At 32.8% G+C, this 22,803-nt stretch overlaps 1 long non-coding RNA gene across 1 annotated transcript in view; it reads right to left on the bottom strand.

Annotated features, from left to right (window-relative positions):
• Positions 1-770: 770 nt before the first annotated feature.
• LOC141507824 (uncharacterized) overlaps positions 771-22,803 on the bottom strand; it is a 331,288-nt gene continuing 309,255 nt past the window's right edge. The window contains exon 4 of the long non-coding RNA XR_012474276.1: positions 771-4,203. This is a non-coding gene — a long non-coding RNA (uncharacterized LOC141507824). The remainder of the gene's footprint in view (positions 4,204-22,803) is intronic.

Here is a 22,803-nt window from a genome sequence, read left to right as displayed (position 1 = left end):
AGAGATTGAAGACTCTGGTTAACTCCTTAGGAAGATCTCAAAATTTTTAAAATTTCCAGGAATATTGTTGCCGAACTACAAAGCTCCTAGGTCAAGGAGAAAGTATTGCAAACAGCCAAACAATTAAAATATCATGGAATCATAGTCAGAATAACACAAACTATGGCAGTGTCTACATTAAAGGATAGGGAGTCTTGGAATGTTCCAGAAGGCAAGGGAGCTGGGATTACAACCAATAATAAACTGCCCAACAAGGCTGAGCATAATTCTTTGGGGGGAGAAAAGAATATTCTATAAAATAGAGGACTTTTTGGCATTCCCAATGAAAAGATCAGAGCTGAAAAGAAATCTGACTTAGAAATACTGATCTTCTAAGTTGTCTTTTCCTTTCTTTCTTTCTTTCTTTCTTTCTTTCTTTCTTTCTTTCTTTCTTTCTTCCTTCCTTCCTTCCTTCCTTCCTTCCTTCCTTCCTTCCTTTCTTTTTCTTTCTTTCTTTCTTTCTTTCTTTCTTTCTTTCTTTCTTTCTTTCTTTCTTTCTTTCTTTCTTTCTTTCTTTCTTTCTTTCTTTCTTTCTCTGTCTTTTTATCTATCAATTGATTTATCTATCTGTCCAAAGACATGGATAGAAGAGGAGTACTGAAAGATGTTTGAATCTAAATGCAATGTTTTGTCATTAATTGAACAATGTCACTTAAGAAATGTATTTTGCATCAATTTATATATATATATATATATATATATATATATATATATATATTAATGTCCTTCAGATAATTTTGGCTTACTCAACCCTTGTGCCAATTTGTTTGCAAATTTGTTTTTCCCTTCATTGATTATTCTATTTTTGGTTGGTTTATTTTTTTGGTTGAGGAAACAATATTTCTCTTATTGTCCAAAAATGTTTTAAAAAATAGTTTCTCAAGCAAAGAAGTCACCAGTCTCACTTTCTCCACCACAGCCATCTGGGTCCAGTGGCCAAAAATGGATCAGGGTGAATAGAGATGGCTCTGGATAAAGTAGACACCTTGGCCTTTTATAGCTAGTTCTTTCCCAGGTTAAAGTTGAAGCAATGACATTCAGTCATTAACACTGTGTTTTTAACCTCAGAATTAGGAAGTTCCAGATTCTAATCCCACCTCATTCATATACTACCTCTATAAACCTGGGCAAGTCACTTAACCTTTGTGCCACATTTGTAAATAATGAGTATGCTGACTTGATGGACTCTAAAGTCTCTCTTAGCTCTAAATTTGTGATTCTAGGACCTAAACAAGCAATAACTCAGCCTCTTCTTAGAGATCTTTAGATATAGTTATGTTACACTTATTCATAATTGCAATTATTGAGTCATTCCTTACATGTTGTCTGAATCCACCTTCTTGCTACTTCCATTCATTTCTTCCTTGTGAGTTCCAGCAGAATGAGTTTAGACATTTTCCCCATGTGTTAGCTCTTCAGATTCTTAAAGACTGTTATCATGACAATAACTTTATTAACCTTAATTCACTTCTCCCTCTTTCTCTCTCTCCAATCAATGAAGAGGCTGCATATTCCCAGAAGAATTCCAAGTGGGCATTGGGTCAAGGGAGGGCTTACTACACCCCTTTGTGCATTCTGTGCTCCAGTCATATTGACACATAATCTCTCACCTCTCTCACACATACATAGATGGTCCTTCTATGTCTGAAATATGAATGCCCATCTTCACCTTTAAAATTCTTTATCTTCTTTCTAGAATCAGCTCAGTTGACACATACTATCTGTAGATTTTCCTTATGCTCAAATTCTTAATGTAATCTCTTCTTCAACTATTCCCAGAGCATTTTGACAGATATCCCCTTTAACTCCATAACTCTCTATGCTGTACTATTCTATTCTTTATACATAGCTTATATCCTTCTCTCCAAGTAGAATATAAGCACCTAAGTGAAGGAACAATTTTATATTTTAGTGTTTGAATTCCCAGTAGCTAAGACATAAAAAGCACTTTATTGTTTGCTGATTTGAATTAGAACAAAAGTGATAGGTAAGAAAATTAATATTTCCTTAGATTTCATTATTGAAGGTACAACAAGAAAGCAGTATTATGTTTTCTTCTAGGCTTTGCATTTTAGAAAGGACTTTGATAAATTAGAAAGATGCATTCCAATTCTTAAATTTGGTGTTTTGCTATTCTCTGCACTTCATAAAAATAAAAAGTAACTTTAAATCTCACTTTTGTAAGGATCTATAGAAAGCTAGAACTGTAGGTTCTCAAAATTAGATCAAATAATTTATCTCCTTTATTATTCTCATTTAATTTAATTCCATAATTTTAAATATTATTTATTATTATAATCACTTACCTTTCCTTACTGAACTATAGAACAATGAAAATGTCTAATATAATGGGATCCATGGTTGAGGGTGTATATATTCAAATTCACAGTCTACCATATTTCAATTGATATGAAGGAAGTAGCATTGGTTCCCTGGACCAATTTGATTTAAATTCTCTTCTTTAATGTTGTTTTTTATATTAATATTATTTTTGCATATAGTACTTTAAAGTTTTAAATGGAACTTGGATAAATAATTTGATCTGACTTTCACAGCTAGGTACTATTTTCTCACTTTATCATATAAGGAACTAATTCTTAGAGAGGTTAAAGGACATGCTTATGGTTTGCATAGCTATTAAGTGTCTAGAGCAGGATTAAAGTCCTTTTGCATTATACTTACTCCCTCCCATTTTTCTCTCCTATTTCTATTTTATTCACTCTGCATCAACTTTCCTATATTTTTCTGAAATTTGAATTTTTCCATTCCTTATAGAAAAAAGATATTCTATGGCATTAATTACTACATTTTGTTCCCTAATTCCTTATCATTGGCCACTTGGTTTTTTTTTTAAATTTGTACAAATAATGTTGCTGTAAAAATTTTAACACAAATGGAACTATTCATTCACTAATTTGCTATGCATATATATGTGTGTGTATATATATATATGTATATATATATATATATGCTGAATAAAGGAATCATTATATCAATGAGTATTTTAGTAACTTTTCTTGAATAATTTTAATTCCAAAAATAGCTGTGCCAATTTATGGATTTGATAGCCATAAACATTATCATGTATCATCTTCACCAATTTGATGAATGTGAAGTGTTTGCTTCAATTTACATTTCTTCTATTAGTAATTTGTGCATTTTATTATGGTGATTGATAGATTGCATCTTTTATTTTGCAAAAAAAAGTTTATATACTTTGATGAGTTATTTAATGATTAAAGAATGATAGCCTTCTAAATTTCTATTAATTCTCAATTTATCTTGTATATCAAACATTGCATCAGAGAAGTCTGATGTAATTATTTCTCTAACCATTCTTCTTATTCTAGAAACATTAATTTTGTTCATGTAAATGATATCTTTAGACTTTTATAATTCAGTATCATCATAATGAATGAACACTTATCTGGCCTATTCCATGGATCATTTTTCTATTTTGATAAGCCAAAACCCAAAAAAACTTTAATTATTATTATTTTATAATATATTTTCAGATCTGAAATGCCAAATTTGCTGTTTCCCATTTGAAATTCTTATTGCTTGAAATGTTTTTGCTATTATTTTATTAATATCTATGAAGTAAAACCTTGGTAGTTTGATTCTGATATTACTGAAATTTATTTCCTCATCCTTAAACTGTAAATTAATGACTGTAGTATCATTTGCTTTATTCTGGAATAGCTGAACCATTAATATTATATCTCCATTTATTTATTTTTTCAACTTTAAAGAATATTTTATAAACATATTTAAGGGAATGAAGTTTCTTGTTCTCTAAAAGCATTGTCAGTTGTTTTTTTCACTGATTCTTTGGGATTTCTAAATAATCCATCATATCTTTTAAAAGTATGGATGATTTTGTTTTTCTGTTTCATAATGAGTAGAGAGTCAGGGAGACCTGAGTTCCAATATGGTCTCAGACATTTACTAGATTTGTGACAAGTTGGGCAAGTCATATAACTTTTTTTGCCTCTTCTTCATCTTTAAAATGAACAGGAGATGGGGTGGCTAGGTGGCGTAGTGGATAAAGCACCGGCCCTGGAGTCAGGAGTACCTGGGTTCAAATCCAGTCTCAGACACTTAATAATTACCTAGTTGTGTGGCCTTGGACAAGCCACTTAACCCTCTTTTCCTTGCAAAAACCTAAAAAAAATGAATAGAAGAAAATGACAAGTTACTATGGCACCTTTACCAAGAAAAACCCAGATGGGGTCACAAAACGTCAGACATTACTGAGATGACTAAATAGCAACACAATAATGGTTTTTTAATACTCTTTTCAACTTCTTAATATGGCAATTGATTTAACACATCTAAATTTCTGAGAAAAAAATATTTTAATTGATTGGCTTCATTTTCTCCAATATCCATTTTTAATATCCCCATTTTTAGCATCAGTTTTTTGAAAAAACTAGGAATAGTATCTTTTAATTGAATTTAATGTATTTTTCTCATTTCATTTCTTAAGATTCTGTTTTGTATTATTGTTCTTCTTTGATCTTAGAAGCTGATAGGCTAGCTATCATAGGAATGACTTCTCCTGACATGAGTAACAAAGCATATCCTACTCATTAAATGCACATTTTTTGTATGTATCTATGTCTATATCTATATAAATTTCATCTGGTATATAGAAGTACACTATCTTCAAATCCTTGGAAGAAGAAATAGTGCTATATTGATGAAGTCCATCCATATAATCGACAAGTCTTTGACCACTCTCATTCCATACTATAGTTTTCATTTTATGCTCTACCACTTTACCACTATGTCTACCTTTTCAATGAAGTCATCAAGTGGCATGATTGAGTTTTACAGGTATTTTTCTACCTCTTCATCTGTGTAACAGAGAGCATGTAAAACCCTACTATTTTTATGATCATCTAATTCTGAATGCTTTTATTAGTGAAACAATACAGAATATCTTAGTATTTCAAGAAATAATGTTTCTCTTTGTGTTTGGATGCACAATAAAACAAGTTTTGTCAGTTCCTTAATTTATCCAGTGAAGGAGAATATGTCAACCTTTCATTTAACTGACATTTCAGTCTTCTTTTGTAGCTAAAAATGTTAATATTTATGTGGTTCAATTTCTTTAATATTATAAACATTCTTTGGTCACCTCCATACCTCAAAGAATGTTGTGTAAACCAATATAAAATAATTCCCTAAACCACCCCCTCATTAGTCCCATAATTAGAGGAAAACAATTACCTAGCATCCATTTTTAGTATAATAATCAGAGTACAATAATCTATTGAGATGTACCAAAAAAAGTGACATATATACCTATTAGATCACACTTCCTTTTTCAAACATGGTGCAGTAGATAGAAGCAAATATAGTAACTAACTGAGAAATAATTACGAGTCCAACTTATGATTTCAAAATAATTTTACCATCTCTATGTAGCATTTTCTGACCTACTCTGTATAACACCAAAATATACAAAGAGAATGTGGGACATCAAAAGCTTTGACTATTCTTGTCTGATTTAAATAGCCTTTTAGGAACAGTTATATGGTGTTCCAAAAGACTTAGAGAGGTTTTAAGTTGTGGAAGTTAAATCTTTACTTAGATTTTGAACTACTCTATAGGTGCAGTTTCATTTTACAAAACTAGAGAAAGATGGGGTATTCATGGTTGCTGCTGAAGAAGATGTACTATCTTCTTCTACCTTTCCTATGAGAGTATGGAAATCATCCAGTAAAGCATGTAATTGGGAAAAGTTAATGTGAGACTTCATCTGTTTTCCTTTAAATCTCAAACCTGACAAATGAAAAAGAAAGATGAGAATGCTGACAATCAAATAGAATCAAATTACCTCGTATTAATCAATATTATTACATCAGAGAAATAACAAATATGCTTATATTACAAGTAATCAAGGAGGTAAAGGGTTTGATCATATGAAATTAAATTAGGCTAGTTAGAAAGACTTCATATAATGAGAATCTTAAAGCTTTGAAGCTACAGAGCTGAAAAATGTGGAGAAATGACATGTGATGTCTTAGAGAGATACAGAAGGAGAGAATGATAAATAATTGTACTGAACTAGACCAGGGAATAAATGAATAGAATGTAAAACATTTGTTAAATGCTTTCTATGTGACAAACTTTAAATACGTACAACGGTAGTGATGGTCAGGGAAAGGTGTTTCTTAGCTACCATAACGATGGTGGAAAGAATAAGAGGCAGTTCATTGACACAACCTTTCCAAAGGTAATGTTTTGAGCAGGTTGAACAACTCAAATGGTCATGAGTAAATCAAATAATATTACAAAATGAGCTTGATTCTATGACAATTCTCAGAGTACTAATAAAAGAAAAAGTCATGGGAAAATAAACAAATATGGAGAACTCAAATCCATGATTGACCTTTGGAAATCTCCATAATGATCTAGAATGGACCTCAAATGATATTTGAGGTGAACAATTTTTAGTAGGACTATTTGAGCTAAAATTGTCTAGTGTTAATCAGAGATTTTTCCTTTATCTCTTACAGTTAAGAAACAAGCAATATCTCTATAAGAACTTTAAAATTTTAGTTTTACTTGATATACTTTTCTGATGTTAACTAGGACTGTAGTATCAAATTGAATTATATAAGATTAAAATTTATAGAAATTTCTAATTTTTAAAAGTCATTCATAAAACACTAATCTTCAAAACACCCCTGAATTTATATGATTTAAGATTTAAAACTGAAAAATTCAGCATGTTATAATTTCTGAATACTTTTAGTTTTTTTGAAGAGTAAAAAAATATCATACTGATTATCTCTAAAGGAAAAGTATTAAATGCATAATGAAAACTGTATCATTCATATTTTTGTTGCCTATAGCATATATACTCTTTCTGTATCAGTCTTCAAAATAAAATAAAACAAAAGCATTATGAAGATGTTTTTGTGAGTCCTAAAATATAAGGAAAAACATTTAATAAACAGACACTTTTACCTTGAAAGTAATAAAATAGTATCATTGTGCATGAATGGAGAGCTAGTCCTGGACTTAGAAAGACCTGCTTATGTTTGAGTCCTAATTGTATCATATAATAGCTATATAATCTCAGACAAATGATTTAACTTTTAAGTTTACTAGGTAGCCCTCTAAGATTAAAAATTATAGTCCAATTGTGGAACTTCAACAGTGGAGGCTATTTTTTTTAAATACTGACCTATTCATAAAATCTTATATTGAAACCACCCCCCCAAAATTAACCTCAAACTTTCTTAAAGAATTTATTGCCATTATCGTCAGTCAATAAAGACTTATCAAGTGTCTGTGTTAGATCATATGCTAAGTACTGAGAATACAAAACAAGACAAAACATAGTCCTTGCTCTCAAGGAACTTATAGTCTAATAATAATGAGTGAGACAACATGAAAAGAATTATATACAAACTATCTCTCTCTCTCTCTCTCTCTCTCTCTCTCTCTCTCTCTCTCTCTCTCTCTTTCTTCTCTCTCTTCTCTCTCTTTCCATAGATATGGAATAGACTGGAGATAATCAACAACATTCTAGATACACCTGAAAGTTTATCATAAGATAAATATTTTTAAAAACTTTAAATGTATTTTAATGATAAAGAAATGATAAGGCAGTATACATAATTAGTGCATGTTTTATTAATCTATGTAATATTTTATATGTTTGAACTAGCCAAATAGATTGCAAACAAAAATTATTTTGAATAAAGTTTAGTGCAATTTCTGTCACATGGTAGAATTAGGACTCAACCCAGGCAAATCTACTTATTAAATGTATTTTCTTCTAATATATTAATCATTTTCAGAATGATCTTGTTTTATTCTGTTTGACAGCTTTGTAATACATAAGTTAAGTGACACAGAGGCTAGAGTGTTAGGTCTAAAATCAGTTAGAGTCACTGACTGAGTTTGAATGAGTTCAAATCTGACTTTAGATACTTCCAGGCTGGGGGGACTTGAGGCAAGTCATTTAACCCTGTTGCCTCAGTACTCATCTGTAAAATGATCTATAGAAGGAAATCACAAACTGCTCCAGTATCTTAACCAGGGAAACTCTAAATGGAGTCATAAAGAGTCAGATACAACTGAAAAATATAGCAACAATGACAGAAATACATTTCACATAAATTTCAATAACCATTCATCCAGAGGAAAACATAAATTTTGCACTATTATCCCTATCTTCCAATCTCTAATTTCTTCCCTTCAGTCTAGATTGATCTTCTAGAGAAAGGTTGAAAGGTATTGATAGAAATTGTATGTGCATAAATATTTGTGACCACCAGTAATAGCTAGTCTTATTGAGTGCTGGTGGGTGAAAAGGGATATGGGGGAAAGGTAGATAGTAAGGAAATTTTGAAATTACATTGTAATATCCATGAAACAAATTAAAATATCAATCATCTGTTTTATCTATGCAGTTTAATAAATTGACTTTTTGTTCTATGGACAAATCATTAAAGTTCTAGTTTTTTGTCTCTTGGAAACTGCTTTTTCTATAGATACTCCTCCTACCATTGCAACAGCTTAATATTTGTCTCAGCATTACCATGCTTCCAATGTTACATTGTCACATTGATCAGACAGTTTTGGGGAATATCACTGATTTTTTTTCCTGCAATTTACATGATAGTTATATAATGCATATGAAAAAAATCTCAAGTAGAACAAACTCTCAGAAAACAACTTAGAAAGAGGTATGGAATAATAGGAAATGACCCTACAGAAAGTCACGAAGAGATTGTTGAAAGAATTTCATATTCCATCACCTGCCTACTTAAAGCTTTACTCTCCCAATCCTCAAATCCTTCATTGATAAAGAAATATTTAGGGTTTTTTTGTTTTAATAGATACAATTTTGTTTTGTTTTGTGTATGTGTGAATATGTATTTTCTTCTTCTCTCTGCATTTTTACAGGACAAGGTAACAAAACAATTTATTCTGTCTCAACTGATTCTTTTGCCTTCAAGTATCATTGTCTAAAAATCTGTCAGTCTTCTGAGGCTATTTTTTTTAGTTCTATCCCCTAGACGTCCCCTCCTAAAAGGACCCACTGCCCAGATCCAATAGTAGAACAAGTTTCAAAAAAACCAAAATGGTATTCATCATGAAAAGGGTAAATCTTTACACTGAGAAATCACTGAGAAAGATTAATCAAAGTGGAATGTGTCTATTCTTAAAAACTAAAGTTAAAAAAACCCTAAAAAAAGCCAATCCCTCTATTCATCTGGGCTCCTAATCATATTAGATAAATAGAGCTATCTATCTATAATTTTTGCCTTTAATATAAGTTTAAAAGAAATGCTGTGTCAGTATTTTTGATGCATCCAGAGACTGAATGTAAACAACATGGTACAACTCTAGAAACTGCCATCATAAAATATTTTAAGAGGCAGAGTAGAGTAAAATAAAATAAAAATGTCTTTTTATGTGATATCTCAGAGTAATTCAGGATTTATGGTACCTTAACCTTTAGAATCCAAAATATTAAGCTATGTTTCTTAGAGATAATAACTTGGTTGTCCCTCACTTATGTGTCTTAGATAAAAGCCTACTGCCACAGAATCCATGAATGCTCAAATACCCTTGCGGGCCTTTAGTAGTAAATCTTATGGAATAGCTTATGGCCAATGTAATGGCCCACAGTAGCCTGCGAATATCATGAATTCTAATAATACTTACATCAGTAGAAACATGAAGTAATGTCTCCATTGTAATTAAATGATGTATTTAGAGCAGTGGACTAAATGGTCCCCTAGTGTGTTGGTGATATATTCTAATAGTCTTCTCTTTACAGCCCCACACGGTAATATTCATGCTTTATTCTGGAGGGCTTTGCTTCTTACTGAACATTTGAATTGCAACATTAAGTGGTAAAGTGGATTACAGCAGGACCTCCATGAATATGGATCCTGATCAAGAAACTAAGTGCTTAAAAAAATAAAATGTTACTATTTAAATAGAATGATTACCAAAACAGTTTTATATGGAAGAATGTCAGGAGTCTTTTTCCCACCCTTTTCTTTCTATGCACCAGAGACACAGAACATATTTGCTACAATTAAAAATTTAGCACAGTGAAACATTGGTGCTTAAATCACTGCAGTTCAGCTGTGCTTATTGAATTTAATTTGGGCTGTTTGAGGTACAAATTAGTTTTGATAATAATTACATTATTCCATTTTAAAAACATGTTCAACCCAAAGATTATATTCAACCACAGAGATACGGAAAGAAACTATCTTTTACTTGGAGGAGAGGAAATTATCTTTCTGTTGATTAGTTTAAAATGTTTCATTTTGTATTACTATTTTTTTTATTTTCCTCTTGAATCAGTCACTAACTTACTAGCTGGAAGACTTAAGATCCTAGGGCAAAACTAAAGGCACTTCAATCTATCTGATCATGGTTTTTATAATAAGTTATTTAAGAAAAAGGGGAAGTTTTGCATGTATATCATTTACATCCTCTCAAAAATAAAAAAAATTCTTACATTCCATTAATTCAATTAAACTAATTAAAAATTAAATTAAATTATTGGATATCATATTTAATTATTTTTTTAAAAAATTTTCACAAATGCAGGTTTTTTTCCTATTGTTGTTCATAACTTCTTGTGCATTTTTTTGAGGATACAGTTTTCTACAGAATTGTCTTTTCTTTTTAATGGTGTTAGTATGTGTCTGGGATCGGGGGGGGGGGTGTCTCTTTTTTTTTTTACTGTACTTTTGCCAAATGAGCACCCGCAAAGCGGCAGCTTTATAAAACTTACAAATGACATCATCTTTGCTGTTAAGTTGGTTTAAATGAAAAGTTGATTTGGCATGAAGTCTGCAGTTCCTAAAATTACTTTCAGTACTTTGCTAATCAGAAACTACTACCTAATTGGCAAACCATCATTTTTAATGATATGAAATTCTCCCAATAAGATTTGTTCCATTAGGGACATGGTGAAAGTCCCTGGTTTAACTATTATCTTTTTTGCATAATTTCCTAAATGCAGCCCTTTTGCCTTTTGACACACAATTAAAGTTTTGCCAAAGAAAAAGAAACCACAGTGCTGTACATCTATGGAATGATGAGTTCCCTGCTTCAGGGAAAAAATAAAATGAAATTCATAGAAATACTGGAGATACTGGCCAAATAAAGCACTCTTGCTAAATGAAGAGCACTTTATTTGACTGGTTTAGACATGGCTTTGGTTGGCAAGCTAATTCTTTGAGTAACACCCTTGAAAATCATGCTAATAAGGCTCTTCACTTCATCAAGTAGCATTGTGGACCTTTTTGTCTGCATCATTAAGGCCCCAAATTGCCCCATTAGTAAGGCCCCAAATTGCCCCTTGGGGTCAATATTTAATGCAGGTGAGCTTAGGTTAACTATCCTTGGCATCTTCTAGACAACAAACAACATAGAGTATGCAATCCAGTCAAAATTCCTCTCCCCTCCTTTACTATATCCCCATTTTTTTTCCTTCACAAAACACTAATTTTCATCTATTGGGGTTATATTTTATATTCATTTTGAGCTGTCATTAAATTAGCTTCATGCTGTGGAGTACAACAGAATCAAGTTAAAAATGGCAACCAGCAACTCTGAGATTGGCTGCTTTGGCACTGGTTTACTTTAATTTCTCCATCTGTAAAATGGGGAAAATTATGCTTTCCCCCAACCTACCTCCTAGAGATAATGTCATAATTAAGGAACGAGTGAAGCACTATGAGAAATGCTATAAATGCTTCAGGATTCCTCCAATAGATTTTTTTTCACTTGAACATTTCCCTCTTTTAATGACATTCCTATTGTCTATTAATTTAAAATGCTCAAAAGTTAATCAATCAAACATGAAACAATATATCCTATTCATATTGGTAAGACATTAGGATTTAGTAATATTATAGCATACTATAACATCTGAATAGTTATTTTTACTTTCAGTACTCTATTCTTAATATAAGCAAATATAAAATTTCTTTTCCTCATTCAAATTTATAGAGGAAATACAAATAATTCTAGTTTCTTCCAATTCATTTTGGTTTCATAAAAATTGGGTAAGCTTTCCTGCTAGTCATCTTGAGACTTTTTGTCTTTGGGATGGGTAACAATTATCTCCCTGAACATCTTTAGTAGAATTCCCTAGTGATGTCAGGATATGAACCTTTCATTTATAGCAACTAAAAGACAAGAGCTGGGGCTACAGTTTCCAGCAAGCATGTGAAACAGAAGCCTTGAGATTATATTCCACATCTAAGAAGAGATAACATTTATGTCTACTGTGTTAAGGTTAATTTCCATGCATTTAGGGCTCCTGAAATGTTCATCACCTCTGTGGTCAATACCTGGAAAGTCAGTTTTGCTACTGAATGGGGCCCCAATTAAGAAGCTCTTGCTGGTGTCCTTCCAGCAATATCTTGTGAGTTTGAACAATTTTAGTGAAATAAATGTAACAAGGAAAAATGAATTCTCTTTAGCCTCTATTCAGCCAAAATTAGCCTCCACGGATTCTGGCTCACAAAAGCTCCACAGGCCTTCTGGCTGTGCTCCGTGGCTGTGAAATAGAATCAAGATTCCATTAAGCATCCCATGCTCACTCCTTCTCCAGGGCAGACAATAAAAATGACAACAGGCGATTGTCCCTCTGCTAGTCTAACAAGGGGGTGGGTTCTTTTCTAAGTAGCTAGATTTCTGTTTAGCTGAGGAACAAATTTAAAGGGCCATGGGCCAAATTTTGTAAAATTCTTTGGCTCATACATTTTTCTGAGATCATCTGAGAGTGGATTCCATTTCTACTGGGATATGGGGGAAGCATACTTTTTCTTCTAAAGCTGAACTTGTCTGCCAAGGTAAAAATCATGTGGTTGACATGGATAATCCAGACAATTAACATAAACCAATAGGAAGAAATGGGGAATATGGGGGACATTATAATAAAGTTAAAATAATTTTGATTTGAAATATTTATTAGATTACTCTCTTTTTCTTTCACTAGTTAATTCTGCACTTGGACTAATATTTACTCTCAAAGACAGATAAATGTCTCACAAAATCTAAGAACTAAGGAAAACTTCAGTACAATCCACAAGACAATCCTTTACAACATCCTTAGGATGTAGTTGTCCAGTATTTGGTTGAAGGGGATCCCTTTTGATGGAGAAATTATTATTTCTGAAGGCCTTCAGAACTATCTACTTTTGGATAGTTCTATCAAATCACCCTTCTACAGTTTCATTCATTATTCCTGTTTCTGTCTTCTGGAGTCAAGAAAAAACAAACTGGATCTCTTTTCCCCATGATCACCCTTTAAACTCTTGATGTCCTAACCTAAGTCTTGCCATCTTTAGACTAAAACAAAGTTTTTGTGGGATCTAGTTTCTAGTTTCCTCATCATCCTTGTTGTTCTCTTGTTAATGATCTTCATAAAATGCAGTTCCCACAACTGAACAAAATAATAAAATCCCATACAGGGAAAACTATAATAAGATGATCACATCTCTCATTCTGAACTTTCAACTTCTGTTCCTAGAGCCTAAAATCACATTTTTGGCTTACTCATCATACTGCTGACTATCTCATAAAAATAGTTAGGACTGATATACTTTTTCATTTTATCCTCACAACAATCCTGTAGGTAGGTGCCATCATTATTCCCCTTTTACAGATGAAGAAAAGACAGTCAGCATGACTTGCCCTACATTACACATCTTCTAAGTGTCTAAGGCAATGTTTGAACTCAAATCTTTAAGATTTCAACTCTAGTACTCTATGCATTATTCCATCTAGCAGCCCCAAACCTTATTACTCCATATATATCCTTTATTCAGTTCTTGCGGTTGATTATTTTATAATTAAATATTTTATTTATTTATTTTTCCAACTACATGCAACAGTAGTTTTCAACACTAATTTTTGGGGCAAAATTTTGTGTTTTACATTTTTCTCTCTCCTCCTTTCCCTACTTCCTCCCACTGACAGAAAGCAATCTAATATAGGCTATACATGTGTAACCTTGCTAAATACAGCCATATTAATCACCTTGTAAAAGAAGAATGGTTAATTTTTTTAAGCCAAATCTAGTACTTTACATATGTCTCTATTAAATTTCATTTTATTATATCTAGGTCAATGTTTTAACCTGTTGATATAATTTTGGATCTTTTGCTTTACAAGGAACTATTACTATTATTAATAGTAATTATAGCAAGAACTTATATAGCATTTTAAAAATGTATAAAGTATTTTATATACATTTTCTCATTTGAGATAATTTGAACAAGTAGTAATTATGATTCATTATATTTTAGACATTTGGACCTTGTTAATAATTTGTCTGCCTGACATTTTCTCTATAAGAAGGGAATAACAGGGTGTGTCTTCTGTTTGACTTTAAAAGGTCCTACACTAGATCTGAGACTTGTAAATGCTGTATTTCTCTCAAAATTAGCCCATAATTTTTCTCTAATCTAAAACTTGGGAAGTTGATAGAGATTCTCTTCCCCTAACCAAGTATAAATGGTTTCATGAATTGCATGGATTTTGAATGTACCTATAAGAGTATTTTTTTTCTTTTTCTAATTGTCCTAATCAATACAGTTCTGTTTCCCTTTTGGTAAATGCCCACAATGAAATTTTATATTATGGCCTGTCAGAGTATCAATAAGTTTAAGTGTTCATCAGCTATTCAAAGTAACTCTACTACATTCATCTGGAGTTATAAATGTATAGTTCCTGGCCACTTTTTTGCTTCAATAAAAAATCATTGGTGGGAAATGATTGAATAACTCATAATGTCAATTGTAAGTAGTGGTCAAAGTAAATCATAACTTTTTCATTATGAAGTTGCTAATATTTTATGATTATAGCATTCATTCACAAAATGCTTAATCAGAAATTATTTGTGTTCATTTACTGAACACCGGTGGACCAAAAGTCACTTGATCTACACACAGAGAAATATTAAAATGGTCTTAAAAGAATTTTTTTTTCTTAAAAGTGCTATTGTAGGGTGGCTAGGTGGCGCAGTGGATAGAGCACTGGCCCTGGAGTCAGGAGTATCTGAGTTCAAATCCGACCTCGATAATCTGACCTTAATAATTACCTAGCTGTGTGGCCTTGGGCAAGCCACTTAACCCCATTTGCCTTGCAAAAAAACCTAAAAAAAAGTTCTGTTGCACCTATATAGATGGAAAAACACTTTAATAGCTAAACAGATTCATTTCTATTATTAATGTCATGGTGATTTTAAAGTGGGAACCAATGAGATTAAGTCTAATTCCTCTTCTTCAAGATGCTCAAATGTTTAAAGAAAGCTATCTTATTTACTAGGAGGCAAATAAATAACTCAGTGGATAAAGTGGATAAGGTGCTCTGGACATGGAGTCATAAGACTTGAGTTCAAATCCAGACTCAGGCACTTACTAGCAGTGTGGCTTGGCAAGTCACTTAACTTGTTTATCTTAATCTACTAGAGAAGGAAATGACAAAAACACTCCTGTATCTTTCCAAGAAAACCTCATGGACAGTGTGGTTTATGGGATCATGAAGAGTTAGACATGACTGAACAACCCAACAACAAAATCATGCCCACTCTTTTCCAGGCCAAACACCTCCACCTCCTTCAGTCACACCTCATTTGATATGGTCTTGAGCTTTTTCAGCCTTCTACTGAACACTCTCAAATTTTTTAAATCTCATTGGGAGCTTAGGTATGACATTTTGTACATAATCTGAGTGCCTTTCCAAAAAAGTGTTACCAATTCATACTTCTACATTAACATATCTATTTTTTCTTAATCCCTCTGGCATTTGTCATTTTTTTATTTTGTCATCTTTGTAAATCTGAAGGATAAGAGGTAGTATATAATAATTACTTTAATTTTCCTTTCTTTATTTATGATGTAGAACATTTTATTGTTTGGTTATGAATAACTTGGATTTTTTTCCCTTGAAAACTGCCTATTCATAATCCATAACAATTTTATCAATTGGAGAATGGCTATTAGTATTAAAAATTTGAATAAAAATTATATATATATATATATATGAACATTTATCAGAGAAACTAAAAAAGATTTTTCAATACTTCTTCCCTGCTAATGTAACTTTGTTTAGTTTATCATAGTATTTTTAATTTTATAAAATCAAAATTATTCAGTTTTTATCTTCTGTTATCCTATTTTTCATTTCATCTCCTTTCATATCTAAGCAATGCATCCTTTGGAGTTTTTCTTGGTATAAATTGTAAGGTGTCAGATTATACCTAATTTCTATCAGACAGTTTTCTCAAGAAATTTTTGTCAAATAATAAGTCCTTACCCCAATAACTGAGGCCTTTGGGTTTAATGAATATATTCATAGATAATAATGAACAAAGATATTATATCAAGTCCTAGAGTACAACATAGGCTCCTCAATGAAATTCATATTAATTCAAAATCAATGGATCTAAGCCATTCACACTAAAAAAAAGTAGATGAAAAATGCATATAACCCAGAGTATGATAAATAACTATAGGGGTAATCCATTAAGTTAATCAATATATGTGGTTTGGAGGTAGCAATTGATTCTTAAAGGCTGTGCCAAATAAGAACAATGTCTGTCATGTTGTACCAAGTTTAAAAAGTTTATTGCCCATAGTCTTGACAACTGGAAATAAAATCTGTGATTAAGGCATTCATTAAACAAAAAAAAATAGAAATAATTCTTATATTCATGTAACCTCTTTCTGTCTCTAAGTGAGTAGTTGAAGAAGACAAAATGATGTCACCATGCTGGAGCCAAGGTCCGTGTATACAATGATGGTTAATTAGACCAATATGAGTTCAAAAGCCTCTACCATAGATTAAGTATAAATAGTACATATGAACATCTAGAGTGGAGATGTCTCTAAATCTACACATCTCTTGTTTCTTTTGAGCTACTACAATTCTACTTTCATCTTAAAACACAGTACCTTCTCTGAAGCAGGCATACCATATTTGGTGGGCCTTTGCCAATGTTATGCAATCTATTCCAAAGTTCTTTAGAAAGACCTTGAGAGTACCTTTGTATGACTTCTGATTTCCATGCTTTGTGTGAGTTCTACATATAAGAGTTTTTTAGGTAAATGTACTTTTGAAATTCAGACAATGTAGTCTGCCAACTAGTGTTGTGTTTTGCAATAGAGTTTGAATGCTTGGAGGTTCAGCTCAAGAAAGATCTTGGTATTCAGTACCTTGTCTTGCCAGGTTATCTTCAGAATCTTCCTAAGACAATTCAAATGGAAGAGATTCAGTTTCCTGGCATGTCCCTGGCATGTTCAGATTTCATAAGCAACAATAAGGTCAGCACAATGATCTGCAGACTTTTAGTTGGTAGGCAGTCTAATATCTCTTCTCTTCCCAAATACTAAGCTAGCTCTAGCAATGGGTACATCAATGTGCATACAACCCTGGAAACTTTGTATCAAGATAAGTGAACTTATCCACAATATTCAGTATTTCTCCATTTGTTGTAATCAATATTTCCTTGTATAGAGAATATGATGCTGGATGGTGGAGAAGTTTTATTTTCTTGGTGCTGATTGCTAGGTCAAAATTTGCACAAGCAGCAGAGAATTGATCCATTCTTTGTTTCATCTACACCTCAGAAACTATATTGAATGCACAACCATCTGTGAAAAAAATATAATGGACCAACTATGCATTTTAGTCTTGGTTTGTAGTCTTTTTTTTTAGGTTTTTGCAAGGCAAATGGGGTTAAGTGGCTTGCCCAAGGCCACACAGCTAGGTAATTATTAAGTGTCTGAGACCTGATTTGAATCCAGGTACTCCTGACTCCAGGGCCAGTGCTTTATCCACTGCGCCACCTAGCCGCCCCCATGTTTGTAGTCTTTCTAAGTTATCTGACTGTAACACCATTTTTTCCCTCTTATTGAAGGCATTTGACAAAATTGTTGAAATCTTCATGCCAAAAAGCATGAAAATAAGCACACAATCCTGCTTTATTCTGTTAGTGACTGGGAAAGTGAGAAAATATTGCCTGTGTTCCAGAGTCTATGGAAGCATGCCAATATGAAACTGATGTATAATATTAATAAATTTCTCTAAGTACCCAAATTTTGCTGTATTTTCCACAAACCCTCATGACTGATAGTATCAAAGTTCTTGGTTAGTTTAATGAACATCCAGTATGAATGTCTACTCCTGTCATTTCCTGGGGTTATTGGACAGCAAACATCATATCAACTGTTCTTTGGCCTTTTCTGAAGCCACACTGACTCTCAGGTAGCACACAACCTTAAAGTAAAGAATCAACCTAATAAGGAGGATTATGACAAGAGTCTTATCAGCAATAGCTTAAAAGAGACACCACCCAAATACCCATAACTGTTACAGGACAAACTATTTCCTTTTCTTTCATAAAGAAGGATAATGGAGACATTCTTGTACTCCTAGGAAATAACCTCCTCTTGCTACAGAACCCAGAAGATTTTAGTCAGCTTTTGTATAAGCCTGTTTTATATAGATAGATAGATAGATATAGATATAGATATAGATATAGATATAGATATAGATGATATAGATATAGATATAGATATAGATATAGATATAGATATAGATATAGATATAGATAGATATAGATATAGATAGATATATCAACTGGAATGGAATCAGCACTTTGCCACACAAGAGGAGATGAATGGCATCCAAAAATCTCTTCTTCAGTTGGAGGTTTGATTAGAGAGGCATTGACTTCAGACTGAGGTATATCATCAATGACTTCAGCAAGGATTGATGATGTTGAGAACACTATGGAAGTGTTGGATTCACAACTTCAGACCATGTCCTTATCACTAATCCCTGTGGCTCCATTGGCATTAAAAATTTGAGATTTGCCTAAGGTCTTTCATTTCATAAATAGCTTTCAGAGCAACATAAAAACAATTTGAATGGTTTCTAACAGCATAAAACTGAAATGCATCTGCTTTCTTACTTAACTAAGAATCTTGTATCTCTCTAAGCTTTGCTTGCACCTTACTTTTGATGAAATTAACCCCTGACTTAGAAACATATGAACTAAACTGTTGACAAATACTGTGGAATGGCCATTGAATTTTGCAGTTTATGAATTTCCCCTTCATTTTCATCACGCTAGTAAATATTCTGGCTTGGATGAGTAAATGAAGCACCGTACAACAGATGTTTGAAAATTGCCTACTCCTTTTCTGCTCCACTGTTGCCAACTGCATGTTGGCTTAACTTTCCCTTTTGTTCCCTTTTGGAGGAGTGTTCAAATTTTTGACATTTCCTTGTTGTCTCTTGCCTTGGAGACACTGCTTTTGTTGAATACAAAAAGTTAGAGAAGGGGATAAATCTATGATTATTCCAGCACTCTGCACTGCACATTATCTTTGTCACTCTCACATCTTGTCTATCTCTTCTTAAAAAACACAGTCTACTAAATGCCAATATTTGCTGTAAGAATGCATCCAGAGAGAGGTGGCTAAGTGGCATAGTGAATAAAGCACCGGCCCTGGAGTCAGGAGTACCTGGGTTCAAATCTGGTCTCAGACATTTAATAATTACCTAGCTGTGTGGCCTTGGGCAAGCCATTTAACCCCCTTTTTTCTTGCAAAAAAACCTAAAAACAAAAGAATGCATCCAGGAAGTTTTATTGCATTTAGGTAAATGGAAGACAGTGTTGATGCTGAAAAGGTCATGAGTTACACAAATTTTCAATAGGGTTAACATTGCTGTTGCTGTTTCTAACTCCATTCCTCCTAAGGATTCCTTGCCATATCTGTGACTACTCGCATTAAAATCACCCAAAATAATAAGTTTTTCCTCTTTCATCACATTGGTGACAAGGTTCTCCAGTTCTTCATAAAATTTTTCTTGGACCTCATCAGGACTCATCACTGTGGGAGCTCATCCACTGATGATGGCAGCAAGATACTCTACTACAACTGATATTAATATGGTCATGATCCTGTCATTCGCCTCTTTTGGTAGGTATACAGACTTCTTGACTGGATTAGTTTTTTATTGAAAAATATACACCAGTTTCATGATCCTCACTTTTACTGTGACCACATCAGAAAAATGCAGGTTTCCAGCTTCAGCTTTGGTAAACTGGTCATTTGCTAGTTTTTTTTATCCTTGGGGTTGCTATTTGTTTGCAATGCCACTGAGTTCTCTCACAGCAAGAGCTGTTCATCTTTTAGACCTCCTGGATTTCATGTTTTCCCTAAGTGTGCTCACATCCCATGTACTGAGGGTAAGTGGAATCATCTTTGCAAAATTTTTATACTGTTTATGTTTTTCAACAATAGGATGGGATCCTCACCCGATGCAGTAAGCAGGTCAAGGTTGGGTAAACATGCCAGGAGGTGAGCAGAATAGTCCTTCAAAAAGGCTGCTCAGACAATTCAAGAGGCTGCCAAATCTCAATGCTACTTCAGTCCAATGAGAAAATGACCCTAGGGGCCTGGGTCACCTGTACACAGAGTTGTGACTACAACTTCCAATGCATTTACATCTGCTATTTCATTACTTACCTGTTACCCCAAGACATCAAAGTAGGAAAAAATGATAAAACGATCTGAGTGATGTCTTTTGATTCATACATAAATTGAATTTAACTAAAGCAGAATTTTCCAAAGTCATCAACCTCACTATGTTTTTCAAACTCACTGAAGTCCAGGGGAGAGAGACAAAAAACATGATGGCTGGAAATGACCTCAGATGCAGAAGATAACCTTCAATATCTAACAAGCTTTGAGTATTCCACAGAAGTTGCTTTAGATGCCTTTGTGACCATTGAACAAATAGTTCTCATTCACCCATTCCATTAGGAAAGTCTTCACCTACTGGGGGTAGATACCCTTCTAACTCACCAAAAGGTTTGAAACCCCTCAGATACCTGCAATCTGCTTTAGCCCATTCAGGAAATAGTGACTGCACATGCTACAGCTGTTAGGATTCACAGCTGGGAGTTGGGTGAATCAAGTAGAAATTAACCCTGAAAAGGGTTCATTGGCTCATTCAGAGGTACTATCTTCTCTGAACTCACCCTATACACAAAAATGATAGTGGTAGATTGAGGGAGGGAAGAATCAGAGGATGATAAATATCACATTGTTTTGAAGCCATCTATAATAAATTTTGCTGTTAGGTACTCTAAATTTGAAACCCTTGCCCAGTGAACAAAAGAATAGATACTACTAAATAGAATATTACTATAGGAAATGAATAATTTAAATGTATATTTGTATGTACATTATATATTTAAATGATACTAATACCAAAAGTAGATAAATTGTATGCAAACAATTTATTTACTTCTTGATTTAGATTATGGTTATAGTAAAATGATGATATTATAGAATGTATGTGATTTAAGATATGCATTTGATGAATTACATAGAAATTTCATTTTACAGTTTTTTCTTTTTTTAAAACATTCCACTGTAAATGAAACTAAAAATAAAAATATTATACTTAAATGAAAGGATGTTTCATGTTCCATTTCTCCTTGGAGAAATAATTTATGGAGTTGATGGAAGTGCAATTTCTTCTTCCCCTTAGAATTTGAACTCCTATCCACAACAGATGAGATTCTGATAGGTGAACTTTCACCTGACCTAGCTTGGAATTGAGCTGCCACATCACTTTCTGGGCCCTTTCCAAAGCTTGTTACATTGTGTCATCTTCCCCTATTTGAATGCAAAATCATTAAGGGCAGGGCTTATATTTGAATTCCTGTCACTTAGCACAATGTCTGCTATATAGTAGGAACGTAATAAATATTATTTAATTTGTTCATTAATCATTTAAATGTTTTATCACTTCTTGTATGGGAGACTTGGCCATAGCATCTTACAATGTTCATGGTATTTACAAAAACACAACTATCAAAAGGATTGTAGTTTGTAGCAGATGAGGATATACTTTTCTCTAAGAATTCAAAATTTTCCAAATCAAATTTCTATGTATGTACAGTAATAGTGGATAACTTCAATGTAAAATTGGGCATAAAGAAGGATAGCAAAAAATGTATTTTGAAAATATGATTCAGGAATAAAAAAATGAATCTCATTGTGCCACTGGTTGTATTCTTCTCTTCTCTATGACCTTGTATTTCCATCGGGAGTTTATATGAACAAACTTTCAGCCTTCCCTTCAGTGTGTTAATTGTTCCATAAAATGTCTAAAGTTTGAAACATTTACTGATTTCATTTACTGAAAAATCAGTCTGCTTTTTTTTATTCTCCAAACAATGGGACATCAACCCCACTTTCCCTTTCATTAGTCAAATATTTGGAAAGAGTTGTCTATTATTTCTAGCATTCTCTTAACTCCTAGAATTTCCTTCCTTCTTCCAGCATTTTCTTACTTTTCCATTCTATGAAGTCTGCTTCTTACCCAAAGCTCAACTAAATTCAATATATTCTGCTTTTCCACAATAATCTTTTCAATAAAAACCTACTGCCCAATCCCCATGAGACTATCTCTTAAAATTAGTTTAGAAAAACTATTTAATAGAGTAATTGGAACTACTTGTTCTAAAGTAATATTCAAATTCAACACTCTCCCATTTCTCCCCTTTCCCAAGGGGAAACCAACCAAAGTTGGTGATTCCTTTTGTCTCTATATAAGCACTATCAATTACCCAGCATATACCAAATTCCATGGAACTCTATAACCAAAAAAAAAACAACCCCTCTTAAGCAAAATTAGTAGACACAGCTATTACATCTGACAACACGCACA

The sequence above is a fragment of the Macrotis lagotis genome, chromosome 1 (assembly GCF_037893015.1).
Source record: "Macrotis lagotis isolate mMagLag1 chromosome 1, bilby.v1.9.chrom.fasta, whole genome shotgun sequence".
Classification (NCBI taxonomy): domain Eukaryota; kingdom Metazoa; phylum Chordata; class Mammalia; order Peramelemorphia; family Peramelidae; genus Macrotis; species Macrotis lagotis.
This window is presented reverse-complemented; position numbering and strand designations above follow the sequence as displayed.